Raw genomic sequence first — 12,265 nt, 5'->3', positions numbered from 1 at the left:
GGTTCGCCCCGTCCAACCAAAGCTGAGCTCCTTGTGTTTGGTGCTCGACGCGAGACAAATGATTTTTATACGATAAATTAATTTGAATGTTATATTTATTGGTTTCAGGTATGATGTTGCTGATAATATCAATTACTTTATACATTTAAATCCATTCCACAAAAATATCGATAAGATGACCATTCAGAGACTTAAACCAATGAACCGGCCACAGCTCGCTGACGACCGTAGCAATATCGCGTTTGGGTGACGACGGGGGCTGCAAGACGGACCGGACCCCTTCTGTGGTTGATGATAAGATCCCGGAAACAGACAACCAAAAGGAGAGCGGATAATTCCGCCGGAGATGATGTAAAAAAAGTCTTCAGCGTGAAGCCGGTTCTGTGCTTCCCTTAAAGGGACAAAGCCCACCTGCTCAGGATGGGATTCACTGTCACTGATGGGAGAAGAATATTATCCCCTTTTGGCAAACAACAGAATGGCCGAATCTTAATCACCCAGAGACATCGTCGGACTTTTATTAGCTGAACCGCAGCTCAGCGTGATGTCTTGGTAAGAAAAGCCATCACACCTGGAGACGAAGTCTATTAGAACAATATGAAGCGTAAAGAATGTGACTCTTCGCCTAATTCTAATGAATCCTCCTCCTGCCATCACAGGTTCTCTGGGGCCAATAAGTAACCGACCCTTAGTACCTGTTTAAGATGTAGTTGTGTTTACTGTATGTGGTTCCTATATACTTCTTATAGGTCAATCCACCACATAGTAATCATCTATTATCCACCCAATAGTTTAATATTACTTACATCACCTATCATTTACTTTATACAGCTAACATGGTCTCAATCCAGTTCATTGTAATTACCAAGAACCCACCATTGCCCTAACACTCATGCTCTCTTTCACTCTCTCTCACACTCTCTGTCTCTTTCTTACTCTCTCCTACTCTCAATGTCTCTTACCTTCTCCGCCAAAGGCTTCTGTGTCTCCCCAACTCTGCTTCTTCTCTGCTTTTCCCTCTTCTTCTATTTCCTCTTCTTTCTCTAGTGATCGTGCTCTCCTGGCTCAATGCTGCGTTAATCTGACCTCCTGACAGTGACGGCAGCTCCAGTGGATGGCAATGCGCTTGGTACTCAGCATAAAGATGGGTGCATGAATAAACAATTATACCAAACAGGTGAGAAACAGCCAAATTCACTAAAAAGGTCAGGGGTGTAACTAAAAACCACTGGGCCCTGGTGTGAAAATCCCCCCCCCCAAAAGCTGGTATGTGCCATCAATGCCACCAAACAACTTGTCTGTGCCTTCTTTGCCCCCACCTTCCAACATACACTCTGACACACATGTAGACGCACTTACAGAACTTACACACACTTACTCATACTTGCTCACACACACATTTACATATCCATGCTCACTAACAATTACATATCCTTTCTCACACACACACACATCCATGCTCACACATACACAATTACACGTCCATGCTGACACATCCATGCTTACACATTTACACACACACATCCATGCTGAAACACACACACAAAATTACACATCCATGCTGACACACACACACACAAAATTACACATCCACACTGACACACACACACAATTAGACATCCATGCTATCAATCATACATACATAGACAAACATTCCTGCCCCCACTTACCTCTCACCGTTCCTGCAGTCTCGATTTCAGTGCGGGGTCACATGACCCCAATGTGCTACTTCTATTTTTTTCCCAGTGCCGGTTAAAAGTAGTTTAGAAAAGGCCCTTCCGACCTGGAGCGATGTGGTCCAGGCAAAAAGTGTCGTTTCTAAACTATTTTGAATCGGTACGAGGGGACAGGAACAAGGGTTTACAGGGGTCGCACCGTGCCCCCTATAGGCATGGGCCCCGCGTAATTGCTGCAACCCCTGTAGTTATGCCAGTGGGTGAGTTTGTTTGGGGCAATTTAATGCTAATACACCATAGCAAGACACCTAAACATAGCATTAATGCTGAGCACGTTACACGGTATTATAATGCCATCTAGTGGTGAACCTAAACATAGCATCAAAGCTGAGCAATTACACAGTATTATACTGACATCTAGTGGTGACAATTAAACATAGCATCAAAGCCGAGCAGATTCGACGTTATATGCTGCCATCTAGTGGTGACACCTAATCATAGCATCAAAGCTCACAGTATTAAACTGCCATCTATTAAATATATATCTAAAGATATATATCTAAAGTCTTTGTTAACGTGTGAATTGTGCTTTTGTATTTAGAAAAGTCTGTGTTAGCTTCATTAATGCCTGAGGAAGGGACCTAACAACTTGGTCTCGAAAGCTCGCAATCAAACTCTCAGTTAGCTAATAAATGGTATCATTTTAACTATACTTTTCATCTATTAAATATAGCATCAAATCCGAGCATATTACACTGCTTTTTAATGCCATCTAGTGGTGACACCAGAACATAGCACCTAAACCGAGCATATTATACGGTATATGCTGAAATCTAGTGGTGACACCTAATCATAGCCTCAAAGCTGAGCAATTACATTGTATTATACTGCTATCTATTGGTGACAATTAAACATAGCATCAAAGCCGAGCAAATTACATGGCTTTCTAATGCCATCTAGTGGTGACACCATAACATAGCACCTAACCTGAGCATGTTATACGTTATATGCTGCTGTCTAGTGGTGACAACCAAATATAGCGTCAAAGCCAAGCATATCCCATGGTATTATAATCCCATCTAGTGGGGATACCAAAATGTAGTGTCAAAATCGGGCATGTTACACGGTATACACTGCCATCTAGTGGTGACACCTAAATCAGAAAACAGAATCAAAGCAGAGCATATTATGATATCTGCTATGTAATATGCAAGGCTTCAATACTACGTTTAGGTGTCACCACTAGATGGCAGTACAATGCTCGGCTTTTGGTGCTAAGTTCAGGTGTTACCAGTAGATGGCTGTATAATACAATGTACCTATTTTCTCCAATATAAGTCAAGGTTTTTTTCAGAGAAAATGCCCTCAAAAATACCCATCTTATAGTGTAGGTCGTTTTATAATCCAACCTCAAATAGCAGTCTAACTATAAGACTAAGATTCAGATCCCCCGCAGCGCTACAGGGGACCTGGATCCTCCTCTCTGGCAACCTCTGCTGCTGCCCGGCACTTCCGTTGGGGCTTCTATGTCTATGTGCATTGTGCAGACATCCACTGGCTGCCACCACTAGAAATCAGGGAGTCTGGAGTATCAGTCTGGGGATGCATTGGTAAGTCTTGGTGGGGCAGAGTGGCATATAGGGGGTATAAGGCATATCCGACGGGCAGAGTGGCAAGCCAGGGGGCATATGTGCATAACTGGGGGGCAGATGTGCATAACAGGTTGTCAAATAAAAGGAAATAAAAACAAGAAATGTTTTTTTCTCAATCATGGTATGTGCCATTAATGCCACCACGCTACGTTTATGATTCACCACTAGATGGCAGTATAATGCCGTGTAATATGCATATCTTTGATGCTACGTTTAGGTGTCACCACTAGATGACAGTATAATACCGTGTAATATGCATATTTTTGATGCTACGTTTAGGTGTCACCATTAGATGGCGGTATAATACAGTGTACCACATTTGCTCGATTATAAAACGACCCCCCAAAATTTGAATATAAAACCGGAATATTATGGCACTAAATAAATCAATAAATAATAATATAAACCCATGACTTCAGTGCTCCTGATAACTAATACTAGCAAGCCTAATTGAGCTTCTTCTGTAAGAAGGGCTTAGGCGACCTGGTTGATTGCAGCGCAAATTGCAGCCTCTGTTATTTTATTGTCTTTGTTCCTGGAGGCTTCACACACCACATTGTGACCCTGCTCTCCTTTAGTCCAGGCCGCTTAGTTTACTTTGGTCATCTAACCAAGAATTAAAGAGATAAATATTATGAAAACAAGACTTGAGAAATCAGGGAGATATCCCACTAGCCAGAGAATCCCCTATTATTATTATTATTATTATTATTATTATTATTTATTGGTATATATATAGTGCCATCATATTCTGTAGTGCTGTACTTTCTACTGTGGTTTTCGTTCCATGCATCCTGAAGAAGAGACTTAGATAGTCTGGAACATAGGCATCGCTACAGGGGGGCTCTTTTTGCCCCCCCCCCCGAATTTGGAACTCCCCCCAGTTGCAGGACTAAATGGCACAGTGCCATCTAAACATATGAGCGCACTGGGCAGTCGCCCAAAGGCCCTGCATTCTGGGGGCCCCGTGGTGAATCACATTGCTGACAGCAAAGTAACTCCCCACAAAGCCATACTGTCCTTTTAATGCAAATAGACATATATGTTCTACCTGTAGTTCATAAGTGCACTTTCTGACAATGCCTCTACCTGGTAACAGATGATCCAATTCCATCCTAGTGCTCTGATTGGTTGTCTGGGTTTAATAAGTACAAGAAGTCATGTGATTTCCCCTAACTCTCAGGGTGGAGTTGTTTGGTTCCTTGTTTTATTTGTTCCCCGCACCCCAAAATTTCACCGTCCTGTTTACAGCAACATTTTAACCCCCGCTCCGATCGCTGCCAACGAAACCAACCTGCTGCATCATAAAAGTCGCCTCATAGCTTAAAATCTACAAACAAATACAGGCTTGTCTGATTCTCTGCGCTTTTACTGTTTATATGACCTACTGTAACTGCAACGTGATTAGGTCATAACATTTAAAATAGAATGGAGTGGAAAAAGGAGTATTAGGGGGTAAAAAGAAAAGCAAAGGCGAAGGAAAAGGAGGTGTTTTAAAGGGGTAAAAAAATACGGAGGAAACATTTATAAAGGAGACATATGAAGGGTGAAAGAAGTTAGGAAGAAAAGGAGGTTTTACATTTTAATGCCCTTTTTTGTGAAAAGACTTGATTACAGATCTCCCAAGTGCCACGTTGAGAAGTGACAGTCCTTGTTTGAGTCCATCTGTCCTTCTTTCCTCCCCTGATGCCAGCTCTTTTCTAGGAGCTCAGAATGTTTGCTGGGTATGAGGGTATCAGACGGTTCTACTGCCCTAAAGACCCCAATAATATGTGTGGTAAAGCCCCACCCCTAGACAGGACTCGGAAAAGACCCCTATATAAAACTGACCCTTTTTAGCCATTAGAAATGTTGTGAGAAAAGGCGGTATTGGCCATCTGGGAAACGAGATAAATCCCCGGCGGCCTGGTGTCTGATGGCCCCGCTTATATCAACTGCGGCTTTAGCGGCAAATTCCCTCTTTCAGCGCGTGGCGCAAGAGATGATCTTTACTTCACAATAGGTCCCGGGTAGGTAGATTGGCCCCTGGCACGTAGGGCTGACATAAATAGCAGCGGCTCTCGTCCTGGCCAAGGTTGACGTTGTTGGCCACCATGATGAGACACGATGGTTATTTTTGGACCTCCAGCTCCGTTTATAGATCTGTTTGTGACTGTAAACCCCGCGCGTTTCATCTTCATATTTCCATCCCTCCCCCACACAAAGCCTCAGCCACTCGCTTCCTTCTGGACCGTGAAGTTTCGTTGTGCAATTTAAACCTCAGAAGACGCCTTCAGAAGCTTCGGGAAGCCAAACAAGAACATAGATAGAGACATGCAGACATTTCCATACGTAATAAATATACGTGATAAATATATTTAACCTCCGTGTCACTGAGCTGGTTCAGGAGAACATGTGTGAGATGCGGGGCATTACACATTACCCTGGTCATGGAGGCACAGAAATGATTGGGGGGTAAAAAGGGATTTAGAGTGGAAAAGAAACAAAGATATTGGAGGAATTACTATATACATCGCTGGGTGTTATATTACTGTATACAGTGCTGGGGATTATATTACTGTATACATCGCTGGGTGTTATATTACTGTATACAGCTCTGGGGTGTTATATTACTGTATACAGTGCTGGGGGTTGTATTACTGTATACAGCGCTGGGGGTTATATTACTGTATACAGCGCTGGGGGTTATATTACTGTATACAGCGCTGGGGGTTATATTACTGTATACATCGCTGGGTGTTATATTACTGTATACAGCGCTGGGTGTTATATTACTGTATACAGCACTGGGGGTTATATTACTGTATACAGCGCTTGGGGTTATTACTGTATACAGCGCTGGGGTTTATATTACTGTATACAGCGCTGGGGGGTTATATTACTGTATACAGAGCTGGGGGTTATATTACTGTATACAGTGCTGGGGGTTATATTACTGTATACAGCACTGGGGGTTATATTACTGTATACAGTGCTGAGGGTTTTATTACTGTATACAGCGCTGGGGGGTTATATTACTGTATACAGTGCTGGGGGTTATATTACTGTATACAGTGCTGGGGGTATATTACTGTATATAGCACTGGGGTTATATTACTGTATACAGCGCTGGGGGGTTATATTACTGTATACAGTGCTGGGGGGTATATTACTGTATACAGCACTTGGGGTTATATTACTGTATACAGCGCTGGGGTGTTATATTACTGTATACAGTGCTGGGGGTTATATTACTGTATACAGCGCTGGGGGTTATATTACTGTCTACAGCACTGGGGGGGTTATTACTGTATACAGTGCTGGGGGGTTATATTACTGTATACAGCGCTGGGGGGTTATATTACTGTATACAGTGCTGGGGGTTATATTACTGTATACAGCGCTGGGGGGTTATATTACTGTATACAGCGCTGGGGGGTTATATTACTGTATACAGCGCTGGGGGTTATTACTGTATACAGCGCTGGGGGTTATATTACTGTATACAGCACTGGGGGGTTATATTACTGTATACAGCACTGGGGGGGGTTATTACTGTATACATCGCTGGGGGGTTATTACTGTATACATTGCTGGGGGGGGGGGTTATTATTGTATACCAGTCTTGACCCGGAGAAGCAATGCTTCACCCAGCGATCTCCAGGTCAAACATATAGCAAAGAGCACCCTTCTACTATATAGACCCTGGGGCAAGTTTCTCCTGATGCCCGTTGATCCCATTTATACTGGAGCATACTGTAGGTGGAAGTCCGTGCAGCAGGTGGCACAGACGTCTCCACTAACATTTCCCCTTCATAGTCTCATTACCCCCTTCATAGTCTCATTACCCCTGCTGCTGGGAGGCAGAAATGTATGTCACGCTCCAGCACTCATGTGTAAGCTTGTGATCAGGGCAACTCCTTACCTAATGTATCGGTTTGTCTTAGTCTGTCAGTTCTAGTTTCTATGAATATATATGTATCATAACAAGCACAGCATAACTTGTTGGGACTTTAAAATAATAATAATAATAGTAATAATTTATATTGAGGTCTCCTCCAGCTGCTGCCCCTTTTCCCCATGTTACAGATTATTATTAGAAATGCACAATACAAACCCAAAAAAGCAGTGCTGTATATTTTTAGTTAATCATGGAATATATTCAACATTTAATTTACATTTTTTGAACGTTCTTCTCATCCTGGAATCTTTATTATTACATTGAGTGCTATGCAAGACTCAGTTTAAGCAACCTGCTACGGTCTCTTACCCGGCAACTGATGACCGCATGCCAGGGGCAGCTCCCATTGGCTGCCCGCCTAGGCTGGGAATGCGGTCGCGGCTTGGGGCCGCGGCGTTTGTTTGTGGAAGCTGTTGGCGCGTTTTGTGCCAGGGGATTTTCAGCTTCAGAAAGTCCCTTCCTCATAAAGCCAATCACGGTTCATTAGAAATTGCAACCGCTCTTTATTGTGTTGCGCAAACAGAGAAATGAAAGTAGTGGCTTTATTCTGCGTGTCCTATTCAGGGATCTGTAACCAACAGGAAAAAATGTAGCAGGTCCGAAAAGACAGATTACATAAAGGAATAATAAAGGTTATTGGGGAATAATACAAAGGGACAACGCACTAAACCCAAAAAGAGCTTTTAATCCAAGGACCAGAGGAGGATTTGGGCCACGACGACGAATACCCCTTGCCCTTGGTTCCCGTTCCAAGGCTTTATCCACGTTAACTTTACTACCCCGTTTTAGCACTTTGTCCTTCTTCAGCTTTTTTGTTGATTTTTTTTACATATTAAATCTGCAGGAATCGGTTCCTTAATGTGAGTTTGTTCCTGAGAGCGATTCATCCCCGTCAGGTAGCTCCAGATATGCTAACGTTAGTCTTTTTAGCCAATGTTTTGGTGAAGCCTCCACTAGTTTGCTTTTGTGAATTAATCGCAAGTGTCACCAAGTTAAAACAAGAACTATTACAAACCTGAGCGTCGTATTTCTTCGGTGGCCAACTTAACCAACACACACACATACTAACACACAAACTCTAACGCCATACACTTACAAACACACATTCTTTCACCTGCTCCTCCTCTTCATCTTCTAGCAGCCACTAACCCTAGGCTCACTTCTGACACTTCAACACAATATCCCGACACACACACACACACTTACACTGAAACTCATACATGCTAACACCAGATAGTAAAAGACACACACTCATGCTAACACCATACACTCAACAAACCTTTACACAACCTATACACCATACAGTTACCAACACACATAATAACACCATACGCACATGCCTGCTAACACCATACAATAATATGCACACAATCTAATGGCTGACGTGCACACTCACTCTAATGCCATACTGTAACACACACAACCCTATACGCACACTAACACCACATTCCTGTACACACACGGGGGTAAACAATCTGTTTTTCATACCTGTAATATAGTATGTCCTAAAAGTCATCTATTTTGTCTGCTCTGACTGTATACAGGTTTATACGACAAGCCAGGTCAGACCAGCAGTCAGTAAAGATCCCCGCACCATTTAAAGACACTGGCTAACTTCTTATTTCCGCTGTAGGATTATTATTAGCCATAAACTACTTATATTTATATTGGGATAAGTAAAGCAGCGGCGTGTCGTGCCCATAGTATTCAGGGGGCAGTGGTTGCAGGTCAAGGTGATATCCGTGCTGTGAAAGAGATTGCTCTTCTATTGAAGGTCAGGTTAAGGTTTTCTCCCCATGAATATGGCTTCACGCAGCCCCGCGGATTGTGTAGTAATATGGATAAGTAGTTTGTCCTCTGACTGATGACAATTATTTTTGGAACATCCATTGTTTGGTAAGAAGGGAAAAAAAAATATTCACTCAGGGCAACTCCTTACCGCGTGGATATATTTATTCTCTCGAGACGCCAAAGAGCCCTAGGCAGGTACAAGACATCCACCCTCCGCTCTGCTCAGTGTGTGAATCTGTGTCGTATGAATGGAAACAGTGTAAGCTGGGTCTAATTTTGTTTCAAAGAAACATTCGACGATATTTTAAGGTAAAGAGGCTAAGTATTATGGATATTGTGGTACAGATTATATCACCAAGTTCCCACCAACACTGCCATACATCCATGGTATGCGGTAGGTATCTGCGGTGACACTGTCTATACTGTGTGTCTATAGAATAGACATTAGTTCACAAAAATATTTATATTGGGGAGTGAATATAGCAGAAAAGCGGAAAATAGTAAATAAGCGGTATAAAAGGAGAGTATGCACATATGGCATTAGACCTTTTTCACACCACCAATGCCCCAAAACAGTACAAGTATGGGTTGACTGTCAAAATACACACATATACACGTACATACACTTACACATACTTACACATACATGCACATTCCCGCTTACTATTAAACACAATGGCATCCACATGCTTACTTGGCCTTAGACACATTTACCCTAACATACACTCATACCCAAGATGCATACGTTCTCTCTCCCTTTTCTCATTACGTCTCCTCTTTTTATTTATCTCTCTTCTTTATCGCTATTGCTCCTATTTTTTATCGATCGCTATATCTCTGATTACTCATTATCTCTCCCCTTTCTCATGATCTCGCTTACCTTTCTCCCTCTCATTTTTTCTTGTTTCAGTCCTGTGGTGGGAGTGCAAAGTCTTTTTCTTCAGACCTCTGCTCTGGTGCTCCCTCGCGGTGCGTGCGGCTTCAGTGCTGAGCGCCGGGATAATGATGTCATATCCTGGCACTCAGCATAAGTCGCCGGCACACAATGTTAGGGAGCGCTGAAACAGAGGTCTGGTGGAACAGAACTTGTTCTCACTTAATTTTGGGCCGGTTAGAGGGAGACTTGCACCCGACACCCACAACTTTTTGACTGTGTACTTGCCTAGGCTCATCTCCAATTGTTGCGTTGTGTAGTTGTGTGTTTGTGGATGTTTATGAACGCTGTGAGCGATGTTAGGTATTTAGGTGTCTGGCTGTGAGTTGTGTGAATGCTGTTAAGTTTCTGAGCGTCTGTCACGCTGAAAATATTTTATTTGTATTTGTTCTTCGTATTACTAATAATAACTGTGAAGTCCATTTACATATGTACAGCCCCAAATAGGTGTTTTTTGTTAAAATCCATCCCTCTGCCCCATTGAGTGTGTTGTAAGCTCTGTAGGTCACTGGGAGTCGTAGAGAAGTGCTGTCTATATACTAGAAATGGCTGACAAGTGACTACAACTCCCATCATTCTTACTGGGAAACGCAGGCTGCCCAGACCTGATACAGAGTCTACTGTCAGGATATTATTATTAGTTGTGAATAAAGATTGTACAGAAATCTTTTATGAAAACATGCTGTAGAATTATGGAACAAACAGATTTTGAAGGAAAAGGGTTTTATTTATTTCATTAGTTCCGTTATACGATACAGAAAAGAACATTTGCAGATCATTAAGTACTGTTCAACCGCCTCCGCTAACCGGGGGCATTAATCTCAGCATTAAGCCATAAGCGATAGTAAGGACGTCCGTAACATTTTATTCTATTTACAACAATGATGCGATTCACTCAGTTTTTTGTCCTAATCATAGAATTGCAGTTTTTTAGATGCTGTTCATTTTACAGCCTCCATGATTCTGCGGGTTCTGCGAGCAATTAACGCTCATACAGAGAAACGAGACAGAGCCCAGAAAACGGCCGTTTCAGTTCTGGTATCGTTTTGGGAATGTTATCACATGATCAGCGATAAATTATTTCATCCCGGAATTATTGGGTGACTCGGACCTTGTAGTAACTGCCGCTTTAAGGTTGTCCCATCGCACCTGATACAGATACGGATGAGAATTTCCCAATTAGAATATGTGCTGAAGCGATGTTAAAATATTTTGGGTCACTATTACAACCTGAATGTTTTTATTTGTCACTTGCAGTTCCAGATAACCACAGCTGTGGTCTTTAGGTGTCATCTCCACCATGACTGGATCCTTTCTGTGCTCTTTTTCATTAATGTCAGACAGGACTGTATAGTTTACATGGAACAAGATCTTTTCTTGGGTCATTCTAGTCCCGGTTTCCAGCCTTCCCTGTTATGCAGGTAAACTCTGTGTGATTGCTTATCATAGGTTTCATTGTATTTAAAATAGCATCTTAACAAATAGTGCAAAAAATACATGAATGTTAAAATATATGGCTCCTGCCTGATTTTAAGACATGTTCTCGCCATAGACAAACATCCATAAAATTAGGAGAGCAGTTTCTATTCTATGAGCGACAAAGCAGTAAAATCCCTTAAAGTGAGCTTAGCCTGTGGGGTGTAATTATTATCGCTGTTTGATCATGCGCTGGGATTAATACGATGCCTGTATGCATGGGCCAAATATTTTATTTGGGCTCAATTCACATAGAATTGAGCAAATGAGCTGTCAGAGGTGGAAGATGAGATTTACCCCTAACTACAGAAGCAAATCAAGATTTTAACACAAAAGCCACATTAATGGTACCCTGTATGGCGGGTAATCAATGTACGAATTAAAGGGGCCATACATAAGATACTGGAAAAATGAGGGGGGAAAATGGGGTGTTTAATATTTGTAATGCTGCTTCTAACAGAGAAGCAAGATGTTTAAGAAAAGAAAAAAACCCTCCAGAAATGTAATCACAAAACAAAAAGTAGTTTCAAAGCTGCCAGATCCAAAGTAATTCATGAAATGTACAATCTTTGGAGCCTCCTCGGCTGGGTGTTGCAGGATTTGGTTAGTGAGAGTAACACCGCGCATGTATTTTCAGTATTTGGGTGACTTTGTGTAGAGTTTAGGCAGATGAGGCCCCGAAGCATCAACAAATATTGTAAGCAAACCAACCCTGTGAATAGTAATAAAAATAACATCAGTATTGCAAGTAATCATTTCCATAAAAATACCCAAATTGTTCCAAAATACGGTACAG

This window comes from Sceloporus occidentalis, unplaced genomic scaffold (genome assembly GCF_023333645.1).
Source record: "Sceloporus occidentalis isolate IW3139 unplaced genomic scaffold, rSceOcc1.0.p SCAF_157, whole genome shotgun sequence".
Classification (NCBI taxonomy): domain Eukaryota; kingdom Metazoa; phylum Chordata; class Lepidosauria; order Squamata; family Phrynosomatidae; genus Sceloporus; species Sceloporus occidentalis.
This window is presented reverse-complemented; position numbering follows the sequence as displayed.